The following is a 27,065-nucleotide window of genomic DNA, read 5'->3' on the forward strand; positions in this document are numbered from 1 at the left end:
TTTTTTTTTTTGGTAGGGAAGATTGGCCCTGAGCTAACATCTGTCATCAATCTTCCTCTGTTTGCTTGAGGAAGATTGTTGTTGAGCTAACATCTGTACCAATCTTCCTCTATTTCGTATGTGGGATGCAGCCACAGCACAGCTTGATGAGTGGTGTGTAGGTCTGTGCCTGGGATCCAAACTGGTGAGCACCGGGCCGCCGAAGCAGAACACACGAACTTAACCACTATGCCACTGTGCCAGCCCCTTGATTATTTTTGAAAGCAGAGTTTGTGGCATTCTTGTTTTTATTCTTTCCAACTTATTTTTGGCCTTCAGATAGCACTGACTCAAAAGTCAATGAAGTAACAAAGCTATACCTAGTAAAAGAGAAATTGTTTGTGGAGAGAGAACGAGAGGTGGAGGGTGTGAAAGGAAGGGCAGCGAATTAAGATAGCCTGCACTCCTTCCAAGGCTTTAACGAAACAGTTTCACAGCTAACACTTTGATAATACTGAGCGCTTACACAGGCCAGCATTTCACATGAATATTAGCTAGGAAGTGGCTGCTATCCTCATCCCCACCTCGCAGATGAGAAAACTAAGACTCAAGGAGGTCAATTTGACCTGGTCACATAGCTAGTAAGGGGCAATACCAGCATATTAAACCCAGCCCCACGTGCACTCGTGCTCTTCAACACTGTGCCGTCTGACTTCCCTAGAGGACCTTGGCTGTGAGTCACTCTGTGTCACCAGCCTTGGTCCATAGAGCCTTTTCCTACAGAAGGGTCCCAATGGCAGTTCGGCACTTTGCTCTCCATGACTCGCCCAGCAACAGGCTGATGTTTCCATTGCTGGCATCTTCCCAGCACTGCCTGGAGTGGTGTTTCCTCTTATTTATTTCCTTAATGGAAACTAGAAGCTAAGATGGTTAAATGCATTCAAATAGGGCTACTCAGGGAAGCAGACTTGTGAAGGCCATACCCCTTAAAAAGTGATCAGAAACCTTTGTTTTGTTTTCTTTTTTTCCTAAAGATCAGAAAGAGAAGGAGGGAGGGAAGGGAATAGAGAGAGGGAGAGAGAGAGGCTCCATTGTCTTGACTTGAGCAGCAGACTATCCCGTCCTTGCTCATCAAGAGTGGGCTGCTGGGATCATAGAAATCCAGTTCAGGGAATTTCCCCCAAAGAAGGAAGTCATTAACCAAGAATCCCCCTCTGTCTTTTAGGGCACGTGAAACATCAGAAGAATTGAGAAGACTCTAACAGACAACGTAGTGGTTAAGAGGAGGGGACTCTGAAGTCAGATTGCCTGGGTTCAAGTCTGACTCCACCACCTGCTGGCTGAGTGGATCTTTGTGCTGATTACTCAGCTTCTCTGAAAGGTGAGTTTCCTCATCTGTACGAAGGATGAGTGAGAATAGTGCCAAATTCATAAGGTTGCCGTGAAAGTTTCATATAATAATCGATGTAAAGCTGCACATAATAAATGCTAAATAAATATTAGCCATTACTATATCAATACTAAACTTGGGTGGTGGGGTGTTGCATTTGCTTCCCGGGTTTGCCATTAACAGCACAAACTGGGGGACTTAAAACAATAGAAACACATTCTCTCACGGTTCTGGAGCCCAGAGATCCAAAACTGAGACGTCGGCAGGCCTGCTTTCCCTCTGCAGGCTGTCAGGGAGGGTCCTTCCTGCCTCTTCCAGCTTCTGGTGGCTGTGGGCAGTCCCTGTTGCTGCGTGCCTTCAGTCTCTGCCTCGTCCTCAACGGCCCTCTCCTCTGTGCGTCTTTGTCTCTTATAAGGACACTTGTCATTGAATTTCAGGCCCAAGGATTACCCATCCTTGGGTAATCCAGGATGACCTCATCTCAAGATCTTTAATTTAATTACATCTACAAAGATCCTTTTTCCAAATAAACTCACATTCACAGGGTCTGGGTATTAGAAGGTGGTCTTATCTTTTTACAGGCTACCATCCAACCCACTGCAGGTGTTAAGCATGCCCTTTCACTTCTCTTTCAACTTTACTTTTATTCCACTGTTGGCTGGGTACCCTGTATTATACTGCTTCCTGAATGCTGATAGTCCTGCCTTGACTTAAGAAACATTTATGGGCGCCAACTCTGTGTTAGGCTCAGTGCCATGGAGGATAAAAAAATAAAACACCCTGGACCACGAAGTAATGCAAATCACAAATGGTCAAGGCCATCAGAGAGGTCTGGATGAAGGCACTTAGAGGATGAGAATTTACTTAGGAAGAGAGATTTTGATTGGACCAGGTGTTGGGTATAACAGAGGAGTGTAGGGATGGGAAAATAACATTCCAAGTAGAAGAAATAGCAGGAGCAAGTATAGAGAAGCAGAATAGCATGGGCTATATGTTGAAAATAGAAAATGGTTTTTGCTTTAGAAGAAGGGTCTGCAAATTATGACCTGTCCAGCCTGCTATCTGTTTTTGTATGGCCCCCGAACTAAGAACGGTTTTTATATTTTTAAATAGTTGGGGTGAAAAACCCAAAGGATGAAGAAGAATGTGTGACCTGTACAAATTATATAAAATTCCATTTCGGTGTCCATAATTAAAGTTTTATTGAAGCACACCTACATTCACTCATTCACATACTGTGTACGGCTGCGTTTATGCTGTAATGGCGTAAGACAAACACACTCTGGCTGAAGAGCCTAAAATATTTTCTGTCTGGGCCTTTACAGAAAAAGCTTGCTGACTCCTCCTTTAGAAGAGTACGAGGCACCAAGGCAAATAGTGGAAGGAGATGTGCTGGTTCAGGATAGCCACTCAGCCCTTTGGAACAGCCCGTGTTCTTGACTTTGCCTGGTCTTTTTCTACCCATCTAAATTTAGCTGTTCTAAATCTGACTCTCTCAAGGCCTTATTTGTTGTTATTATTATTATTATTTTTCTAAATTGCCTGATAGTTAATTTTGCAATCCTCTTTAAGCTGTGGTTGCATCATAACAGTTAACCTATAACTTATTACTCCTTCTACGTAACATATTTGGAGTTTGGAAGAACCCAAACCACAGAATTGCCTCCCTGGCAGACAAGGCGGGCAGAGATATTTGAAGGATGGGCCTTTCTTCAACCCTCGTGATGCACCGTCTAGGCAGCCAATTCTTCTACCAACCAAAACCAAATTTAGTTAGTTGTTAGTTTCACTGTTTTCTTTTCAATTGGTTAAGCTAACAGTGAGTCATTTGCTGCTGCATTGCTCCCTGGGAGGCAGGGGTAATATGGCAGGAATTACCTTGCAATAATTGCCAACCATTGAGACTTGAGTCCCCACGTCCCCTTTGCTTAATAAGGCAGCTCAGGGTAGAGATCATCAAGATGGTGATTTTTCCACGAAGGAGAAAACAGCTCCCTGATGAATTGGAGCTGAGATGAGAAATGCTGGAAGCGGTGTTCTCAAACTTTAGCTTAGGAAAGCATCGCCAGGGGACCCTGTTAAAATGCATATTCTCTGGTCTCTCCCCCAGAGAACTGTGGGTCTTCAGTGGACCTTGGGATTCTGCAGGAAAGAACTAAAGAGGGAAAAAAATGAAGGATCCAAACTGTCTCCCACAAAGGAGTCTTTCTATTTTGTTCTTTACTTGCTCTGAGAATACCTACATTGTTATAGTTACAGACAATCAACATGGTAGGCAGGGGCATCATTTTGAAACGTTTTCCTCTTCTCTCATTCTGTTCAACTAACTTTATTCCCAGGGAGTAAATATGACTCGATCTCTAATTTAAGTAAGAAATAACTTGATTTGAGAAAGGGGTGGGGTCTTTGAAGACAATATATACATACAAGGGAATATTATTCACCCTTCAAAAAGAGGCAAATTCTACCACGCATGATAGCTGGGATGAGCCTTGAGAACTTCATGCTAAGGGAAATAAGCCAGTCACAGAAGGACAAATTCTGGATGATTCCACTTATATGAGGAATATAAAGCAGTCAAACTCATAGCAGCAGAAAGTAGAATGGTGGTTGCCAGGGCCGGGGGGAGGGGAGCGGGGAGTTGCTGCTCAGTGTGTAAAGTTTCAGTTATGCAAGATGGAAAAGTTCTAGAGATGTGCTGTACGACAATATGCTTATAGTTAACAACAATGTACCGAACACTTAAAAATTTGTTAAGAAGATAGATCTCATGTTATATGTCTGTTGTTGTTTCTCTCTTTACTATAATTTTTTTTTTTTAATGAAGGTGGTATAGATGGTGGTTAAGAAGGGAGCTTTGGAGAGATGCTGCTTGATTCAGATCTCACCTCTGTCAGCGATGCTGTGAGCTTGGATGAGATCCTAAATCTCTCTATATGCTAGTTTCTTCATCTATAGAATGGGAATAAAAATATTACCTATGTCTTAGAGTAGTTGTGAGCATTAAATAAGCTACTGCGTGTAAAGAGCATGGAATAGAGACTGGCCCATAGCCATTTCAATAAATACAAGCATGTGGAGAAATTCTGTGTGACCTCACATACCTCATAAGAATGGCCTGAGAGTTAGGAAATGTTCATATTTAAATGAGTTATGATTACACTCCCACTCCAAGTTCACCAGGACTTGCTCCTTAGAACAACTTGTCCTCATTTTCTACATTTGTCCATGAAAATGATCCTCATATTTATAAGTACTATTACTGATCCCATTTTACAGATGAGGACTGATGTCACACAGCTGGTAGATAGGGTAGAGCTGGGACACAAATCTACGTCATCTGACCCCATTCTTCTAGAGCAGTAATCCTCAACCTGGGACGATTTTTCTCCTGTGGTAGGTTGAATGATGGACCCCCAAATATGTCCATGTCCTCAGTCCTAGAACCCATGAACATTACCTTTTGTGGCAAAAGAGACTTTGCAGATGAGATTAAGTTAAGGATCTTGAGATGGATTATCCAGGTTGCTCAATATAATCGCAAGGGTCTTTGTAAGAGGGAGGCAGGAGAGTCAGAGTGGAGGAGGAGGCGATGTGAGGACAGAAGCAGAGGCTGGAGTCATGAGCTTTGGAAACTGAAGGAAGGTGCCGCTAGCCAAGGAATACATGTGACCACTAGAAGCCAAAAAAAGGCAAGGAAAAAGATTCTCCCCTCTGAGCCCCCGGAAGGAACCAGCCCTGTCAACCAATGCCTTGATTTTAGCCCCATAAGACTGATTTCAAAGTTCTAACCTCCAGAACTGTAGGAGAATAAATTTGGATTGTTTTAAGCCCCTAATTTTGTGATAATTTGTTACAGCAGTGATAGGAAACTAATACAGTCCTGCTGGGGTCATATGGCAATTTCTGGAGACATTTTGGTCTGTCATCATTTGACTGTGCCATATCTAGTGGGTAGAGGCCAAGGATGCTTGTAAACATCCTAAAATGCCCAGAATGGCACCACAAGAAAGAACTATCCAGTCCAAATGTCACTAGTGCCAAGGCGGAGAAATCTGTTCTAGAACAGTGGAACTGGCAAATCTTCATGGAACACCGAGGGCTTTCCATCTTCAATTACCCTTCTGTCTAGTATAACTCAGGCTGATCTTTAGCACCTCATGGATGTCAAGTTATGTTTGCTTGGTTTATTGTTAACCCACTCAAACCAATTCTGGTATCATAGGACACTTTTTATCTATAGAGTATAATTCAAACTCCTCCTTCTGGTTTTGAAAGCTCACCACTGCTGACCTTAACACATTTTTTTTTTTTTTTTTTTGGCTGAGCAAAATTAGCCCCGAGCTAACATCTATTACTAATCCTCTTTTTTTTTTCTTTTCTTTTGCTTGAGGAAGATTAGCCCAGAGCTAACATCTGTGCCAATCTTCCTCCACTTTATATGTGGGTTGCTGCCACAGCATGGCTGACAAGTGGTGTAGGTCCACACCAAGGATCTGAACCTGCGAACCTGGGCCACCAAAGTGGAGCACGTCGAACTTAACCACCATGCCATGGGGCCGGCCCCCTTAACCCACTTTTTAATATTATTTCTTATTAGTCTCCTTCACATACCAAACAACCTTGGGAAAAGGGCAGCTCCACGTGGCTCAGGGGCAGGAAGTAATGCACTAACTCCTTGGTGGAATAACTTCAGGCTCTTCCAGCTGTGGTGTTCTACTCTAGATTCAAATTCCATGGGAAGAGTTTGGTTGCGCTGACTTGGTCACATGCTCTCCCCTAAGCTAATCATCATGGCCAGGGTTCTCTTCTCGCTCTATTTGGAAGGAAACACTGGAGGCTGTGAAGACAGTGTTCATGGCTATTTCGTCCTGGAATCCTCCACAGCCCTGGCTCTGGGGCCTTGCACCAGTCCACGTGCAAACATTGGTTGAATGAATGACAGAATGAAAGACCAGCTCTTTGGGACCTATCCTGACCTTTATCTCTGCCCCTTATTTTATAACGACAGCATGTGATCCTGCCATTTCTGTGGCAGATTTGACCTAAGCATTATGTGGCAAAAACTTTTTAAAAAGGTGAAGTTCAGGTTCAGAAATATGCTATTATTAAACTAATTTTCAGAGCTTTCCTCTTTAGAACAAAAATGGGCAGAGAGTGTTGAGAAGGAACCAGAGCATGATTTACACTGAGAAATACGTAATTTAGTAAATAAAACAACAAAGAAACTAGCTCAATTCTTTGTCGACAGTTGATCAGGCTGGGTTCACTGCATACTTTTGTTCAACCTAGGAAATATTTCCAATTTTCTTGAATTATGGCTTTAGGTCAGGGGTGGGCAAACTACAGCCCATAAACCAAAACTGGCCTGCTGCTTGTTTTGGTAAATAAAGTTTTATTGGAACACAACAATGCTCATTTGTAATGTTCTGTCTATGGCTGCTTTGGTGCTACAATGGCAGAGATGAGCAGTCACACAGCAATCCTGTGGCCTACGATGCCTACAATGTTTCCTAACTGGATTTTTACAGAAATGTTTGCTGAGTCCCGTTTAGACTGTACAAACCACTTTGTTGGTGATGTACTCTAACCTTAAGAAGAAGCTCAAGACCCCACCCTCCCCTTCTTTTGCCACTCCAAGAGGAGAGGATGTGATCTGAACCAAGGACAGATGAAGGGCACACAAAGATTACGGTAGAGTTTTTTTGGGAGGGAGAACAGTGAACAGAAATTCTCTTTATTGGTACTGATTCATTCCTCTAGAGCTTTCTTTTCTTGTGTTATGGGCTAAATTGTGTCCCCCTCAAAGTTCTTATGTGGGAATCCTAATCTCCAGTACCTCAGAATGTGACTGTATTTGGAGATAGGGTCTCTAAAGAGGTAATTAAATTAAAATGAGGTCGTTAGAGTGGGACCCAATCCAATCTGTCTGGTGTCCTTGTAAGAAGAGGAGACTAGGGCACAGACGTTCACAGAGGAAAGACCATGTAAAGATACAGGGAGAAGATAGCCATCTACAAGCCAAGGAGAGAGCCCTCAGAAAAAACTAAGCCTGCTGCAGCCTTGATCTTGGACTTCTAGCCTCTAGAATTGTGAGAAAATCAATTCTGTTCTTTAAGCCACCCAGTCTGTGGTATTTTGCTATAGCAGACCAAGCAGACTAATATACTGTGTATCAGCCTTCACAGACGAGGATACAACCATCATGTCTTCTGTTCAGCGGGTCAAATATCCCCTCCTACCTCATACATTTCATTTTGGCTCACTGACTTGGTACCATCTCTATTATTTTTTAAAATATATGTTTTCCAAATGTTTCTATCCCTTGGTTTAACAATTCTATGTCTGGGAATTTTCCATGCTAAGGAAATCATCCTACAGAAGCACAAAGTGTTACGCACAAAGATTTTTATCCTAGTGATGCATGTTATTTTTCTAATTTAAAAAATAGCATATTATATATACATCATTCATTTTACAAAAAAATTTTAACCCAAAATATGTCTGGTGAAATTTTCAAATGATATGAAAATTTATAAGTAAAAAGTGAAACTCTCCCCTTACATATACCCACAAATGCACTCCCCAGAGATAACTACGGGAGTGTATCATCTGCAAATGTGATTATAAATATCAATATACTCATATATATTTTTAAAATAGAAATGGGAAAGCTATTATACATAATGTGAGAATTTTCCACTTATAATATCATGGATATCTTCCTATGTTAATTCAATTCCTCATCCTTCTTTCCGTCATTGCCTTCATAACTCCTGCCCAGCTTTAAAGAGCTAGGTTGTCGTCTTCCTGATACTGTACCTCCTTCTCCGCTGCCCTGCTAAATATCCTTTCTGTAGGCTCTCATAACACCCTGGGCATAGTTAACTATCTCACCCAATATATAAGTTAAGAATGATGGCTCCAGAGTCAATTGCCTGGGTTTGAAACCTAGTTAGTTTCCTATAGCTGCTGTAGCAAATTATCACAAACTTAGTGGCTTAAACAACGCAAATTTATTATCATACAGCTCTAGAGGTCAAAAGTCCAAAAATCAAGGTGTTGGCAGAGCTGCATTCCTTCTGGAGGTTCCAGGATAGAATGTTTCCTTGACTTTTTCAGCTTCTAGAGGCCTCCTACATCCCTTGGTTCGTGGCCCCTTCCTCAATCTTCAAGACCAGCAGGGTAGCATCTTCAAGTCTCTCTCTCTCTCACGGACACACACACACTCACACCCTGACTTCTTTGTCTCATCTCCTCTAACTCTGCTATTGCTGTCTTCCTTTTACAAGGACCTTTGCGGTGACATTGGGCCCACCCAGATAATCCAGGATAATCTTCCCCTCTCAAGATCCATAACTTAATCGCATCTGCAAAGTCCCTTTTCCATGGAAGGTAACCCCATTCCATTTTACCGTTTTACCTTGCAGGTAATTTCCATGTAGAGTAATATTCATACATTCTGGGGAGTAGGAGGTGGACATCTTCGAGGAACTATTATTCTACCTACCATACCTGGAAATGCCACCTTGTTAGCAAGATGTGCCTCTGTCTCCACATCTATTCAAATAGTAGAGAGGTTGTCCCTACTCACGAGGTTGCTATGAGAATTCAGTGAGCTCATTCACGTGAATAGTGCCTGGAACGCAGTGTATGCTCAGAGGTGTTAGCTATTATTATAACTACATGGTTATCTATGTAACTTATTTGCCCTATACTAGACTGCTAGTTCCTTGAAGAAAAGAATAGTGTTCCTAGGGTCTAGGACATATTATGTCAATACATATTTGTTAAACTGAATTTCTCCACCTGAGAAACTATTATTTAGCCAGTAAAAATGATAGAGGATTTGAAATTTTATGAAAAACACCACATATTATGCTGTCATATTAACAGGCAAAAGCAAAATAAAATATGCAGAGACAATCACAGCTGTTTTAAATGTGCAGAACAAAAAATTAGGCATAAAAATAGACTGGGAGGAAATATGCCCAAACATTAACAGCTGGTGATCTTGGAATGGTGGAATGACGGGTGATTTTTTTGCCTTCTAGTTTTACTTTTAGACTTTCTTTATTGAACATATTCATTTTTAAGAGGTAAAAATGATTTACATCTGATTTACACACACACCCCTCTTGCTCTTTAAACGTTAGAGGTGGCATTACACGCAGAGTCAGAACTCAGGCTCTGAGGTGCTATGTGGATTACGGTTGTGGTCCACCGTTTACAAGCATTGGGTGCACTGAGGCAAGCTGATGTCGTGGACGTTGTTGTTATTGTAGTTGTTGTGCTTCTGCTTAGTGTCCTCACCTGATTGTCCACCCAAAGGGGCTGCAATGGGCCAGTGAGATAATGCATATAATGCCCAGCCCGTCGTGTGACACAGAATAGGCCCTGAATAAATGTTAGCTATTCATCTCATGGTTGTTATTACTGAGAAGACGATGTGGAATCAAACACACATATAGAGTGATAAGGAGGCATTTGTTCAGAGAAGGGAAGCAGAGAAAACGGAGAATAAAACCAACTCGCTGGATCTCAGCATCTGTAAGACTAATTTTATTTTAGCCACTCTTAGGGAAGGATGTGTCAAATCTGATAGCACAAGAGTGTTTTTCAAACATTCTGTTTTTAGTAACAGAATTTCCCCCGCCCCCCGAAAAACTCATGCAGATCCCCCGGATATAAAAGAGATCAAAACAGCTGTTCTGGTAGAATGAGGGTCAGGCGGTGTGTTCTGAGCTCCATGTCACCCTCACAGAGCTGAGGCTTCTCAGAGAATAATCTGGAAAACACTCTTTCAACACAAACCTAACTGGTTCCCAAACTGTGACTTTGCCAGCTCCTTCGGGGAGAGAGGGCACGGTGTCACTGGCACCCTTTTGTGGTTTCAGGAGGCAAAGGGTGCCTTAGGGACGGCTGGACCCAGGCTCCTGAACTACTTGGCACAGCATCCATGCGTGTCTCAAGCCTGTTCCTTAGGAGCCATGCCCTTCTTTGAGCCAGAATGACACAAAGGCATTGTCTTCAGACACTGGTCCCCCTCTTCCTTGCCCGGGTCCTTGTTTACTCATTCATCAGCAGGTGGCGGCTGAAACATTCTCCTTTGATTTTGCGGCTCAGGAGCAGCGGGCTGAGACCTGAGCTGAATAAACATCATATCATTTGGCACTGGCAGGATTCCTGGCAGCCCGGGTCAGGCGAGGTTTGAGGAGGATTAAGTTTAGATTAGAAAAGGGCTTGAGTTATATTTTTTCCCTTGTGGTCTCTCTTAAGTGCCTCAGGATTGTGTAAGAGGAGAGTGGGCTGACAGCCTGGGCTCAGTGGCTCCAGAAATCAAAGTGGTGAGCCTGGTGTTCTTTTCTGGAAGATCACAGTATGTACTTCTCCTGAATGTGGTTTCTCCTGGACTCTTGGAAATTTGCTGAAAGCTCTAGACCTTTTGTCTAGAAAACTGCATGCATGTATGTATACATGCACATGCGCACATCCACACATAATTTTTTTATTTTCAGGGGTTCCTGAAACACCGAGGCTGGAGGAATTGTAAGAGCCTACACAACTCACTACTGGGAGACTGCCCCACCTGCAGTCCACCCCAGAGTGGCTCCTCCATGACCTCTGGCTGCGATGAGCGGACCTTGCTGTCACAGCGCCAGGTTTTCTTGGCAGTCTGGCCCTGGAGAGGCTGCCAGGGGCTCTGGCATTTGCTCTTGTTTGTTATTACGCAAAGTCTTGCTCCACTCCTTGGTGAAAGCTTGCAAACCAAAACTATCTCATTTCCCAGCGACAAACAGGTTGAGGGAGGGGGGGAGAATACCAGGGCGAACACCTTTTGAAAGCACAGCTTTTCCCTGGATTCTCCGGAAGAGCGTCTTTTCACCCCAGTGTCCACAAGCTCTGACTTTGTTTCTGGGGCCATTGTGGTTGGCTCTGCCCTCCAAAAAAAGACATTTCTTGATGAATTTTTCCTCCCTGTTCTTCTCTCCTTCAGTGGGGTTCCCCTCCTCCATCTCCACCATCTTTTTAAAAGGATGAGGCTAACATGTTTTTTTCAAATAAATGGATGTTCCCATTTATGGTTAGACTCTGGAGTGCCTAATCTACCATTTACCTGTTGTGTGACAGAGGGCAAGTTACTTAACCTCTCTGAGCCTGAGTTTTCTCCAGTGATTAAAACAGTACCTACTGCACAGGGTGGTCGTGAGAAGTCAATGTGGGGCAACTCTCTCACTCCATGCGAATATTTGGGAATAGTTTACAATTAATACAGAAAGCAGATTCTTATCCTCCAGTGAGATAGGAATGGTTTTCCCTTTAGAAACACCTTCTAGCACTTTAGACACCAACATAGGCTCTCTCCAGTTTTGTGCAAGAAAGTTCCACTTGGCACCTGTAGGATAAGCAACTACTTAGGGCCTGGTGGAAGGTTCCTATCCCGAATACTTTTAGCATAAAGATAAGGGAACTTGGTGTGCCCAACCTAGTCTACTGTGTAATAAATATATTTAAAAACATTCCGACTCTGCTCTTCATTTTTACAACACCATTGTGTAAGAGGGGAAGGCCATACAGGTTTCTTTAAGAGTTATCACAACTAGAAGGACCTGCAACTAAGATATACAACTGTGCAGGGAGGGTTTGGGGAGATAAAGCAGAAAAAAAAAAAAAGATTGGCAACAATTGTTAGCCCAGGTGCCAATCTTTAAAAAAAAAAAAAAGAGTTAACATTTATTTGGGCACTTCCCATGCGCTGGTAGATGTCCTAAGCAATTTACCTAGTTTAATCATTTCAATAACCCTCTGAATAGATACTATGATTGTCATTGCCATTTTATAGAAGGAAACAGAGGCTCAGAGAGGTTAAGTAAGTGGCCCAGGGTCACAGAGCTTGTAAGTATCAGAGCCGGTGGTAAATTTCGCACCTCCTGTTTTACGCTGCTTTGATGTCTCCACATTTTTATGAGACCATGTTGTCTCTTCTTACGCTCCCTGAAATAATCATTTTCAGTTGACAATTTTATCCTTGCTCACTTTACTAGGCCTGATGGTCTCCCCGCCAGGAAAAATGTCAGATGGCTTCATGCTGTCCAGAGCAAACACAGCTTTGGGTTTATTGAAAGGAGTCTTCACATTGTTTGTAAAGCCACTGAACAATTTATGTTTTAACCTCCATGCAGAAGAAAATTATGTCAGTGCACATGTGCATCAGTGCTTATCAATAACGGGGAAGAGGTAATAGTGTCCATTTACATCCTCCAGAATGTTTGCTGCAGAATGTAAGAAATAGACACTCAAGTCACACACAGACTCACGTGGTGGTGCTTGTAGAACTCACACCATGATCGCTAGCTTATCCTCTCATTTCTATTGGCCCTGAGCAAGTTTTTGGTCTGAACTAAACTTCTTTATGTGACTTTCTTTTTTTTTTGCTGAGGAAGATTTGACCCAAACTAACATCCATTACCAATCCTCCTCTTTTTCTTCTTGAGGAAGATTAGCCCTGAGCTAACATCTATGCCAATCCTCCTCCATTTTTTTTGTGCATGGTACACCACCACAGCATGTCTGGTGAGTGGAGTAGGTCCACACCTGGGATCTGAACCCGTGAACCCAGACGGCCAAAGCGGAGCACAGGGAACTCTAACCACTCGGCCATGGGGCTGGGCCCTGATTTTTCTTTTTCTGATTATAAAAGTGAGATATATCCATTGTAGGAAACTCAGAAAATACAGATGAGTATAAAGAAGCCAATAAAATAAGGCCAAATTTCTTAGCATGCCATCTGGGCCAAGATTCAAAATTCTTTTGGGTTTGAATGGTACCTGTGCAGTCATTTTTGTAAAGAACTGAAGAGAAAAGCCGTTTGATTCTAGGACAATTTTAAGGTATTTTACTATAAGTCATTTTAAAGCAGTCAAGTAAAAAAAAGGGAAAATTTTCCCTGCTCCTAATTGTTACAGATGGGTCTCTAGAGAATTGTTAAATGGGGGGAAAGTAAGCTTATGACCTTCTCAAATGCTTCGTATTGTGTGGCACACTGGATTCTTGCCATCTGTAAATTTCCCAAGTGATCTGGAATCTTGCTTCCAAAGCTGTGAGTTAAAAAGGCTTAATTGAAAATGTGCTTTCCATTTCTCCCTTTTTTTCCTTCTTATTTATAAAAGATTAAAATACTCTACGTAAAAAAGAAAATTACAAAAATCAAGTTTTCCATAATCACGTGGATATCTACAGTACTTAATATTTACATCTCATCTGAATATGAGCCAAAGAATATGTTACCCCACATATATGTCCTTCTCATTATGCTGGCCATCAAATATTTTCAATCTATTTAAAAGTCGTTTTCATGCACTAACTGCACATGAGCATGTAATAGAAAAAGATCACACCATTTACTCGTCTGTGTCCTTAAATCAAACGTATGGAAGTGTGTGTTCAAAACGTCTCCAGTGGTATGTAAAAAAATTAGGTAGATTGGAACCTTATTTTTTTCCTTCTGTTTCACTTGGTCTCAAAGTCAGATCTGAGCTGAGTTGATTTCATTCTAAGCAGCATCACTTCCCATGTTGTCTGTAGGCCTAGGTCCTATAAAGCAATTAGTGTTTCCAAATTTACAATCCACAATTTGAGAGGCATTAATTGCTTGGGTAATTACTTATTTATGTAATATTTATTTACTTGCTTATCACTTCATCTGAGAACCTCAATGTGATTTATAAATATTAACATATTTTAATTACATTTCATCCCAAGAAAAATATGATGTACAGGGTAATGTACAATCATTAGCAATTTTAAGCCATGACTAACTTTGTAGCTGGTGAAGAAAACTGACATCTTGATTTGTGGTTGTGGCTTTTCTCTTACAGTAAATCATTCTCCTTTTTGTGTCAGCGATTTGCTCTCACATATCGAAAGAAGTCTGGATGATATTTTAGAATTGCCAAGAGATTTCAGAGGAACACAATATAGATTATTCTTGCTTCCTTTAAGATTTTCAGTGTTTTGCCTCTAAGACATTTGGAGCATCTTTAATTGAACACATGAGATTTTATTCTTAGGATTCTCTAAATAACTGATACCACACTTCACAGAGTGACCTTCTGGAACCAAGAAAACAAACAAAATGTCTAGTAATTATAAGTATAGCATTCCCAAGGATGAAAACCAATAAATAAGCAAACAAACATTACTATGACACCTAATTAGTCTGTCTAGGCTTGTGACCTTTGCCCTTTGCCTTTTCCTCTGAACATTCTGGCCTTTTTCTCCTAAACCACAGATCCCTGACCTATGTTATTTATTATTATCTTCTTCACTGTTGTTGCTTTTTAGTTAATTCTGTTAGGGTGGTGGAGCTCTATGTTGTGAATTATGATTTATAATCTCATCTTATGTTTATGACATTCTGCTTCTTTCCAACATGATTTATTGCTGACCTTGTTTTTAACATTTGGACATAATGCTTTTATATTTCAAAGCTGAACTTTGATCTTTGTGTCTTGTATTTTGTTAATCTTGAGAAATGGATCTGGGGAGGCACAGGTGAGAGGGGGTAAAAAAGGTCCTAGAAATGTAGTGGTGGCTGCTTTGATGTGACAGAAGGGATGTGAGAGCTGATGCACCAGCCGCTCAGAGCAGGAACTTGTTTGGACCATAAATCTGAGTCACTCTCTGCCCTAGTAACACTCTGCTGGAGCCTCTGAGTCTAGGAGAAGGAGCATCTTTGACTTTATAGTGGATAACAATGCCTGCTTTTCCAAAAGAATGAAGAAAGATGGAAGACTCTCTCATCTCCTTTTAATTTTACATTTTTCCCAGCAATATGCTAATTTAATAAACAAGTATCTGTGTATATCTCAACATGTTAATAATACTAGTCATGTTCACATTAGAATGTTTAAATGTTGATAACTCTGTCATTCTAGCCATTTGGGTGTGCAAATTTATAACACAGATGTGCTCCCATGAGGACATACTAAGATGGTCTTCTCAAAGTGTTCAATTTGACTGCATTTAAATTAATATTAAAAGAAGTAATTACAGGGGCCAGCCCAGTGGCTCAGCGGTTAAGTTCACACGTTCTGCTTCAGTGGCCCGGGGTTCGCCGATTCGGATCCTGGGTGCAGACATGGCACCGCTTGGCAAACTGTGCTGTGGCAGACGTCCCACATATAAAGTAGAGGAAGATAGGCATGGATGTTAGCTCAAGGCCAGTCTTCCTCAGCAAAAAAAGAGGAGGATTGGCGGTGGATGTTAGCTCAGGGCTAATCTCCCTCAAAAAGAAAAAAGTAATTTCATTATAAAATCATAGTTTCCCAAAAGATTGTTGAGTCCAGATCCCTGTTGTCCTAGAATATTGCGATTAATGGTCTTAGACTTTAGACAACATAATTTTCATTAAGGTTCATTCTATTAATTGCTTGGTCATCTGTCCCTACACTGGATAACCCATTTTCTGGAATGTCTTCTTTAGAAGGAATAGAACTTCCCACTGAAGCAATGTAAAACTGCTATTTCAAAAATTATTAAATATAAAATGTAATGTAAAATAGCAGAGGAAAACTGTTATTTCAAAAATTATTAAATATAAAAAATAATAAAAATTATTATTATTCTTGAGTCCTCTGTAGAAGCAGAGAAAAGTGACCATTTTTCTTCCTTTGTTCCTTCCTTCCTGATTTACACTCTAGCTAAGAGGAAATGTATGAATCCTGGACATAAGCCATGTGGTTAGCAAGTCAATATTATTACCAAAGCTTCTCTCTTATCTTTACCTGCTTGGGGATCCACCAAATTCTACCAGATGAGGCTCACTGAAGAATATCTTTTGGAAAAGCAGAGGCTTTGGATTTAGATGTATCTCTGTTCAAATATATCTCTTCCATGTAATTTACCACGTGACCTTGGACAAGCTAACTTCAGTTTCAACGAGCATAAAAGGGAGAAAACAATCACTAATTTGCAGAATGATGATTGGGATTATATTAGACAAGAAATCTAAGTAAAGTACTTCACACAATGCCTTCCGCCTGGTAAATACTCTATACATAGACCTAAGATAATTAGCTAATCTCTCAAATATTCTTACAATTCTCATTAAATCTTCTCTCTCATCATTCTTTCCAGTAGCTTATGAAAAACAGTAAGCTTTTCCTTATGTAAGAATAATCTCACATTTCTAAAATAAAGTTGCCACTTTCTCTGTATCATCAACAATTATTCCTTATTTATCTTGCTTGTACAGCGAAAGAAGTGTACAATAATTGAAACAGGTGAAGAGAAATCAAGAAACTCTGTCCTTGCTCTTTTTGGCCAGAGTTGATAATGAGATTTCAAAGAGGAATGATCTTGTAAGCACAACGAATTAGGAGATTGAACTGCAAAAGATCCAGAAAGACAAGAAGCTATATGGATACACCATCTGAAAAGTGTAAGATGAAATTCAGGCAAGATGTTCTAATTTATTGGCAAAATGGAAGGGACTGCTAGACCAACTCTTGAGAATCACTTAACCTTAGAGGTAATTATGAAGAGAAAAATCCATTCAGGAGTGTGCCTAAGAAGATTAGTTCAAAAGAGGCACTGAAAAAAAAGTGATCAATTCTACCAAAGGCAATGGACAGGAGGGACCAGAATAATAATGAGACTTTATCATTTCACAAAGACCGACCTCTTGTGCATGTCACGTCTGTTTCTCAGAGCTGCCCTGAAAGAGGGGAACCTCACTTATCATTATTTTATAGACGTGGAACTAAAGCTCAGGCACAAAGTCCTTGGCCAAAGTCACAGATCTAGTAAAGGATGAGGCCAGGACTTGACCATGGATCTTCCAAGTCTAAGCCCATTATAAACTGCTCTGAAAGAACATCAGATGTGGCTGTTTCACTGAGGACTGACTTTGATTAGCTCTGTTTATGATGGAAGGCAAACTATCTTTCTGCCTTGAATATGTTCACTTGAATAATTTAGGGAAATGTTTAGAATCCTTAATTATAGACATTGCTTTCAGGTTATCCTCAGTCTCTAAATGTTTCTTATGTCAATATGCTAAGTTTCTGAAGGATGTATATGCCCCAGAAGAGACTTCAGGCAAATACGTCTGCATTAATACCAACTAAGACCTAGGCCCAAACCCATATCAGGTTTCCTTTGCTGGTGACCTCAGCTAGGCTACGTCTTCACCTCGGAGTGAATAAGGCTTAGTATAAAGGCAGACCAAGCATAATAGTCTTGATTACTGTGCTCAAAATCATACCGGGCATTTGTTGGTCATCTTCCAGGAATTTAAAAAATAAAATTAAAGTGTAATAACATTTACACGGTAAAAGACACAAACTTTAAGTGTACAGCTTGATGAATTTTTACATATGTACACACCCACGTAACCACTACCATCAAAATATGGAACATTTCTGGCACCTGCGGGCCATTCTAGAGTCCCTGTAAAAATGAACTTTCCTGCTCTAAACTGTCTGTGGGTAGGAGGGTGGCATTTGTCTACAGACTTAACTGGGCAGGCACATACAAGCAATCATTTTAAAACTTCAAGGAATCCTTAGATATTCAAAGGGATGCTCTAAGCTGAGTAAGGGGGTGGGTCAGGCCTCTACTGATTATTACTGTTCAGGGCTGTTGCTCTGTGATATTTCAGCCCTCTGTCACACTCGTGGCTGGTTTTGCTACGAGGAGCCACTCACTCCTTCCACGTGGGTTGTATCAGACTAATCCCACCCCTGGAGCTCCAGGGTTGGATGATGGGAACTAGGCCTAAGCCAATGAGCACACTGCATTCTCCTGCCCACAATGATAGGCTGAGGGATAGGCATGTGACTCACTTGCAGCCAACGCAATGTAATGAGACTGCTGAGACTTCCGGGACTGAGGCAGGCCTACCCTTTCTGTTGGTGTTGAATACTGGGAGAGATGAGAAGTTAGTATAATGATTTTGCAACAATGAGCAAAAGGCATCTGAAAGGGAGCCAGTATCAGGGAGCAAGGAGCCAACAGACTGAGAGAAGGAAAGCTGATCTGCTGACATGGCAGAGCTACCATGTCCACCCATGCCCAAAATAAGATTTAGCTGTCAACTTTTGTCATGAAACTCAAATGGAGTCTGTTGAGTAAATCAGTTTGAATTGGATTTTCTGTTATTTGCAGTCAAAATGACCTAATAAGTGTCTGATAGGGCTAAATTATTCTCTGTAAGAGAAGGAGGGCAATTTTTCTTCTCTTGAAAGATAGTAGGCAAGCAAGGGATGGGGGAATGAAGAGAGGGAGGCTGAAGTGCGAATTGTTGCAGAAGAGGATGAAAGACTTGTTTTTTAAGGACGAGGATGATGAATATTGTATTCATGTCTTTGCATTTTATGTAAAATAACTTTCATCTTCCCAAAACTCTAGTAAAGTTGGCTACGTGTAAGAATGCCTGGTGTGAATGGTGTGTGTGTGTGTGTGTGTGTGTGTGTGAGAGAGAGAGAGATACTGAGACCGGTTCCTATATTGTATGACATAGTACAGAATAGGGAAAACAAGAGGTGATGAAAAGATCATCCCTAAACTCAACAAATTTAGCAGAATAGGAGCTTGGAGTCAGAGCTGACATGAGAATATAAGCCTTCTGGAAATTCGTAGAATTGTTGAGGAGTGCCTTGGACTTTCCATGAGTCATGGAACAGAGGATTCAGCCTATCTCCTTTCCATCTTAAGGGGCAGGGTGACCCCAACCAACTGCAGCTTATGTTATTCCTAAGTCTCTTTGTTGGATGATAATATTACTTGCTAGTAAGAGTTTCTCAACCAATTCTAACTTGGGATCCATTAAACAGGAACCAAAAAGGCCAATAAATAAAAATCTACATGCTGAGTAGAAAACAGATAATGGCAAGACATTTTCCAAAAATGTCTTGAAATAAGGAACTTGAAAACCAACAAACTATTCCACTTTACTGCTTCAAGAAGTCAGTTTCTCCACCCGCAAGTGTACCCAAAGGAAAACAAAATGTATGCGCTTTCAGGTGTTTACTGTAGCTGCCTGTGCTTAGTGCGAGGCCCAAATGAACTTAACTCACTCGCCGGCCTCTGAAGTTGCTAGTTAGCCTGAAATAAGATATTTACCACTCATTGTAAGTAATAACACTTACTACCCCACCTCACCTTGGAGCTTCATCCATTCGACTAACATTTATTAAATTCTAACTGTACTAGGTGTTCAGTGGGTATAGACTCTAAAGAAATTCCATGTGGAAAAACAAACATATATATGATCAGTACGTTCTCCACTGGCTAATTCCAATTGGAGGAAAGCAATAGTATGTATAAAGCAAGGAAAAGGGGAAGCCAGATATTGCAGGTTCAGTTCCCCAGGAACCAGACGGTGAGATGGAAATTAGCCTGCACGTAGTTATAGAGCATGTTCTCAGGATCAAACCCCATGGGAGGGAAGGAAAGGAAGCAGGATTGGGAAGGGCAAGAAGTAGTGCTGGGATGAGGTCTAAACCAAGTCCTGAGGCCACCCCACAGGGAGCACTAAAGCTCCGATGGTTTTTCAGAGTTGTTCTGAGTTGGGAGGAGGGACCATGGACCAATCACGGATGCTGGCTGCCCCAGGAAGAGATGTGACATTGTGGGGAACAACTCTGAAGACTGTCAGCCGACATCCTTCACAGAAACAGCTGGAGGAATAAACCCTTTGGTCCTGAAAGGGGGATCTGTGACATGGTACACAGCATCCATGCCACCAGAGATTATTGACGGTTTTCGAATCCAATTAATCTAGAGATGCTCTAGGTGTATTTACCCCCCTGGTCTTTTAGGGGGTCAGAGTGACTCTCCTGGATAGATTCTCCTTGAGCAGGAAAGCTCTCCATAGTTAGGCACCTTATTAACCCATCTGATAAGAAAGTTTTCCCAGAAGGAAAACATGATGGCCAGAAGATAACCACCATCACCCTGCTTGGGCAGTAAAGAAATTATTGATATTAGAGTGAACCGGTTCAGAGGTGGTTCTGAGGTCAGACAGAATGCTAGTCCTTTCACTGGAGCGGTCCAAGTGCTTTGTATACTGTTAACTCACCTAGCCCTTTGGATGTATTGGGAGTACCAAATGGTTGATAAAGTCTTTCATGGGAAGGCAGCTGAGATGCTGCTTAATTCCTACTGTTTGCAATTTAAACATCTGCTGTCAATGAAGACAGCAAGTAACCAAGCTTGTGGGGATGCCCTGAGCTCAGAGCTGTTAGCTACCAGCTGCGACTTCACAACACATTTTCAAGTGCATTATTAATGTTCAGTTAACCCTCTGCAGACGCTCAAGGAACCTGGAAATAACTGCATCTCCTGATTTCACAGACGTGCCTGGAATGTGCCCCACTTCAGGATAATGAGAAAGCGCTCTCTGCATTATTGCTCAATTAATTAATTAACATAATGGTCCCAACCACAGTAGAAAAGCCAGAACCTCACAAATGATTGGCTTTGTGTAGCAGAAGTGAAAACGACACAGGCGAGACAGTTCTGGCTAGGCCCTGTGCTAATTCGATTCATAATAACCTAAAAAATAAGAAACATCAGATGCTCTTAATTGAAGATTTTCTCTTTGTTGGAGAAATATGCCTTGCCATATTTTTATCTAAGAACCACTACGGAGTACACAGAGAGTTTGGGGACAGCTCTGTGCAAAGTTAATCACAGCCTGCTCAGTTGATTATAGTATGCATTCTGTTTGCTCGTCACACGAGTAGAGGGAGCTTCAACTGCATGACATAAGAGGACTGGACGTGCCAGAGAATTATGTATTGTGTTATTTGTTAAACTTTAGAAACGAGACCAATGCTTAACACTGAAAACCTCTAATCAGCATTGAATTGTTCAGACTCAAAGCTGTGTTTGCAATAATAGCAGATAGTAGGCTGGAGGTATCTTCCATTTGCAAGTTAAACAGAAACAATTGTAACTGAAAGCCCAGTAAAATGTTCCCAGGAGTTAGAAATTAATAATAACTTGAGAGCTTATTGAAAAAAAAAAGGAAAAATATTTGTTAAAGTTATTCAGTTACTAGAACCGTCTCCATCCTTCAGGAACACTGAGTGGGATAGCAACACAAAGCAACTTCCCCTAATTTATTATATTCCTCATACTAACAGATAACTAACAGCTAAGAAAAAGCAAGATATGATAGCTACCACACTAAGTATTGTAATATGCCAGGGTAGAGGGAAAAGACAGTCCCTCTTTCCTGCAATACTTTACCAAAACCAAATAAGTGCTCAGGAATTTGTGCATTTTATTTTAGTAAAGGGCACTAAAGTAAAGTGTTAGTTTTAAAATAGTTCCTGAAAACTTTAAGGACACCTCGCTTTGTTTTGCCCTGTTTATCACGTTGTTAGCCGCTTTTTTGATTGGAGTGGGGGGGGGGGAATCTTTTGTATTATTTATTTTTTTTAGCAGACAATTTTTTAATAGATTTTATTTTTTTAGAGCAGTTTTAGGTTCACAGCAAAATTGGGAGGAAGGTACAGAGAGTTCCCACATACCCTCTGGCCCCACACAAGCATAGCCTCCCCTGTCATCAACAATCCCCACCAGCGTGGCACATTTGTAACAATTGATGAACCTACACTGAACTCATCATCACCTAAAGTTCACAGGTTACGTTAGGGTTCACTGTGGTGGTGCACATTCTACGGGTTCGGACAAATGGATAATGACATGTATCCACCATTATAGTATCATACAGAATAGTTTCACTGTCCTATTAGATACGACAAACCCCCTGTGCCCTGCCTGTTAGATACTCATTTTTAGATAATTAAAATAACAGACAAGCTCTGAACATAGTTCTTAAAAATCATCAGCCTGAACAGATTCTATCTGGCTCCTGAGATTTGGCTGACTTCTGCCTATATGGACCATTGTTGTGTTCTGTCTTCTGAGCTCTCTGCATCTCTGATTGCAGCTGATCACATATGAGACAAGAACATCCGAGCTCCCCTGAGGCAGTAGGGTGAAGCTGATTTCTATGATGGCTGTAAAGGGTGACAAGGAGACACATTTTCATTAATACTATTTCAAATAGGCACTCAAAATCCCCTTTTTCGCCCTGCTTTGGCTTAATTCTTCAGTCCAATTTTTACTTCCTCTTAAGTCCCATCTCATTTGATTAAATGAAACAGAAAGTAAGTTAGAAAAAGCCCACAATGCTTTGACAAATTTAGGTCATTGAAAAGCCCTGAGAGGGGCTGGCCTGGTGGCGCAACGGTTAAGTTTGCATGTTTCACTTCGGCAGCTGGGGGTTCGCCAGTTTGGATCCCGGGTGCAGACATGGCGCTGCTTGTCAAGCCATGCTGTGGTAGGTGTCCCACATAAAAAGTAGAGGAAGATGGACATGGATGTTAGCTCAGGGCCAGTCTTCCTCAAAAAAGAGGATTGGTGGTAGATCTTAGCTCAGGGCTAATCTTCCTCAAAAAAGAAAAAAAAAGAAAAAAGAAAAGGCCGAAAGATTTTTTTCTTCTCATTAGGAGATTAAATTCATTCATTTGATCATTTGTTCAGTTGGTTAATCAACAAGTACACATGAAAGCCTGCGTATTCCAAGCCCTGGAAGCTCCTGGGGGATGCAACAGTGATGAGCATGTGGTCTTTGACTCTGAGAAGCAGAGAGATCCCTGTCTCGTCTCCTCCCCATCCCATTTCTTTTCCTTATCCTGCTTGCCCAATGGACACATACTCAGGAACAGGCCTATCTGTCTATATACTTCCTCAGGCCTGACTCTGCATTATTTTCATAAGATCATTCTATGGCATTAAGTGGCAATTGTTTACAAATATTATTTAAATGTTTCTGAGAAATTAAATATTCCTTTGCTAGCACATCTTTCTGGATTTTATGTCACCACACAGTCAACTGTACTGGATTCATAAATAAAGAACCAATATTCTTTGTATCATCAAGGCAACAGGAGATGGCCAGTCCTCTTGATGCCTTCGTGATTAGTGTGTGGGTAACATACATCGCTGCTAGTGTGGGAGAAAACGGGCAGCGTCACATAGAGCAGGAATTGAGGAGTCTCAAATGCTTAGACTGGAATCCTGGCTCCAACACTTAGGAGCTGTATGACCTTGGGCAGGCCAGCTACCTTTTCTGAACTTTGCTTTGCAGTCTGTGAAATGAGTGATACCACCTGCCTCAAACACATATGGTGAGAGTTAAATATAGGGGTACCCTGGTTGCCCAGTCCTCACCAGCCAGGGGGCATGAAATGGATCTCCTTTGGGGTAGCGTATTAGTTAGCTCAGGCTGCCATAACAAATACCACAGGTGGGTTGCTTAAACAATAGAAATTTGTTTTCTCACACTTTTGGGGGCTGGAAGTCCAAGACCAAAGTGCCAGCAGGGTGGGTTTCCTCGGAGGCCTCTCTCCTTGGCTTGCAGTTGGTGGTCCTCTTGCCGCTTCAGGTGGCTGTCCCTCTGAGCATGTGTACCCCTGGTGTCTCTTTTTCTTTTCTTTATTTTTTTGTGAGGAAGATTGTCCCTGAGCTAACATCTGTTGCCACTCTTCCTTGTTTTGCTTAAGAAAGATTGTTGCTGAGTTAACACCTATGCCAATCTTCCTCTATTTTATGTGGCATGCTGCCACAGCATGGCTTGACCAACGGTGCTAGGTCTGAGCCTGGGATCCAAACCTGAGAACCCCAGGCCGCCCAAGTGGAGCGTGTGAACTTAACCACTATGCCACAGGGCCGGCCCCTGGTGTCTCTTTTTCTTTTTCTTGTAAGGCCACCAGTCATGTTGAATTAGGACCCACCCTAACAGCCTCATTTGAACTTATTCACCTCTTTAAAGGCCTTATCTCCAAATTCTGAGATACTGGGAATTGACACAGAGCTCGCCCGCTCTGTGTCACAGCCTGTCCCTGGGCCTCCAGCCAGGCTGCTTATACCTCTGTGTCTCAGCGTCCCTCAGGAAAACAGCTGCTTCATCATCTGACTGCAGCGTCGTGCCCTCGAGGGTTTGCACAGTGTAGAACCAAATGCCATGCTCTGTTCCCTTCGCTGGTCTCTCAACTTCAGCCACCGGGCACGCCACCCCTCTCCACTCCAGGTCCAGCCAAAAGCCTCATTGACATTGACTTCTGGCAGCCCTCGCTACTAGGTCATTCACATGCTCAGACAAGTTGGAATCCCAATTCCAGTTTAGGGCAGAACTCCTTACATATAAACCCTGGCACCTTCGCAACATGCTTCTTCCACAGGTGCCTTGAAGGGGACAATGCCATGAGTTTCTGCCACTGCTCTCTTTGCCACTTGGCATTCTGTAGTGATTACGAAGGTAGGCTCTGCAGTCAGACTGCCTGGGCTTAAATCCTTGGGCTGGGTATTTAGCTCCCTTAAGCCTCAGTTTACCTATCTGTAAAACAGGTATAATAATAGTTCTTACCTCATAGGATTGTAGCGAGTTAAATTGATAATATAGGTAAAGAATTTATCCCCCTGCCTGGGACCTTATGATTAGTACCATTATCGTCTAACATTCTCTGAAGGCTGACTCCTCTAGGTATTTCTCTCAGGTTTTATCTCATTTCGTTCTCAAACAAACCCAGGAGGAAGTGCCATTCTGATTTCAGCTTTACAGATGAGGAAAGAGTTAAGTTAGCAACCCGAGCCAGCACGGTTATCAAGTTGCACGGTCAGGATTCAGTCCAGTTCAGTCTGACTCCGTACAGACCGTGCTCCAAGCACTGTGCTCAGTAAGTGGTATTTATTATCACTATAGTCACGATCAGTTAGTCAACAGAGTCTATGTAGATGCTGAATGCACTTCGGGAGGTGGAGTGAGGAATACAAAACTTTATGAGTAGTGTTTTCTTTCAAGGATCTGTAATCTCATGGGGACAACTGGATCTATGAATGTAAAAACAGAACTGAAATAATGAGGGGCTGTGTGCAAATAAATAGTGGGGATGAAATATCCTCTGAGTTCCGAAGACGGAGAGGAGAGCCCGTGGCCGACTAGCATGGTCAAGGAAGTCTTCATGGCGAAGGTGGGCATGACGCCCGGAACATGGGAGCTTCGTAACTGTTTGATGATTGAATAAATTAGGCAGGCATTGAAGGACAAGTAGAATCGGGAGAAATCGAGGAGAGTAAATAAACCGCTAAACTGGAGGAAATACCAATATTGTTTAGATTAGTAACTTAGAGGGATCCTAAATACATGTAATTCCACATACATTCAAAGTGAAACTACTCTTGCAAGGCTCCCTAACCTCTTTAACTTCAGGGCACCTTTAGAAAATGGTAAGATATAGACGGCACGTTGAAGAAAATGAATGAGGCTTCTAGAAAATAGAAGCCACTAGCCAGAAAGCTCCAGCTCACCGAGGCCTCACCAGCTGGCCAGGCACCAAGGGGAATGAGAATCTTGATTCTAAGCCTTGTTGTAAACAGCTTAAAAAAATACATGGGGAGAACAGCCACGTCCCACTGTCTCTCAGTGTGTTTTTATGTAATTATAACCTGAAAGTGTCTACAGAAGATAAGCTACACGTTACCAACGCAAACAGAGAAACTGGGCAATTAATTCCACACTAACCCAATGACGAAGCGAAGTCCAAAGGTTTAGAGATGAAAGAAAGCCAGCTATGATGGAGGAAAACGAATCAAGACTGAGTGGTTCTTGAGCTTAAACACTCGACCAGCAGAAGTCAAACAATAATTATGACAACAAAAAGGGCCGTTTTATTAGAGGACGTCTGACCACACAGAACGCTGGAAGCTGGGTTTGATGTATGAAATGCTTTATTCGCACAGTCCGCCCGAAACAGCAGGATAGCACACGCATGGTCGCACATTTCGGGAGAGAGCATGTCAACTCCTGCCTCCGAGGCTTGTTGAAAGAGAACATTCAATGCATTTTGCATCATTAGAAAATTGGAGTGGACACCAGTACACAGCAGTATCACTTTTAGATCCAGGAAAGAGAGACCCCATCCTGGGACACATAATTTAGAGGATTCTGCTTTCCACGGTGACACCCCCCCTTATGGGGTGAGGAATTCATGGTGCCAAAGGGATGTGCCCACCTGGAATCCAGAAGTCCCCTCCCTACCTTGACCAAATGTCTTCAGGCCATTTTCAAGGGCTTCTGTAGACCTCATCCCCAAATCTTTCCTTTGGGGAGTAGACCGCATCACTGTGTGAAACCCCTAGCTATAGGACAACTGAGGCCCTGCTGCCTGTATGGTGTGGATGGAGCTCAAACGGGCAGTCTGGGGTGTCCATGCTGCTTGCTTGAGGCCCCTCATGGTTCAGGACAGAGCTGGAGTGGGAGGGCTGGGCAAGTGTCAGGGTCCAGCTCTCTCTCTCTGCCACCATGTTCCAACGAGGAACTTTAGCGAGTCTGACACTTCTCAATTCAAACCTGGCCCTCCAGGTAGTTAGAACGGTACATTCGTCAAGGTATACCATTTATCAGATTGTTTGCTTGATTTATAACTTCTAAATATTTAGATATAAGGTATGTGGATCTCCTGCGCATTCTTGCCCTGGGCCCCACAAATGTTCGCAGTGGGCCCGGGATACACAAAAGGGTCTGACAGAAAGCAAAAAAGAACAAGGATATAGAAATGCTTGTCCCGTCTCCCCTTACCCCAGGGCTAGGAAGGTTATGGCACAGACAGAGTGCTGT

General features: G+C 42.0%; 1 long non-coding RNA gene across 1 annotated transcript in view; it reads left to right on the forward strand.

Annotated features, from left to right (window-relative positions):
- The first annotated feature begins 1,204 nt into the window (after nucleotides 1–1,204).
- LOC138920355 (uncharacterized) overlaps nucleotides 1,205–27,065 on the forward strand; it is a 51,043-nt gene continuing 25,182 nt past the window's right edge. Inside the window, exon 1 of the long non-coding RNA XR_011431400.1 lies at nucleotides 1,205–1,360. This is a non-coding gene — a long non-coding RNA (uncharacterized lncRNA). The remainder of the gene's footprint in view (nucleotides 1,361–27,065) is intronic.

This window comes from Equus caballus, chromosome 23 (genome assembly GCF_041296265.1).
Source record: "Equus caballus isolate H_3958 breed thoroughbred chromosome 23, TB-T2T, whole genome shotgun sequence".
NCBI classification, from domain to species: Eukaryota; Metazoa; Chordata; class Mammalia; order Perissodactyla; family Equidae; genus Equus; species Equus caballus.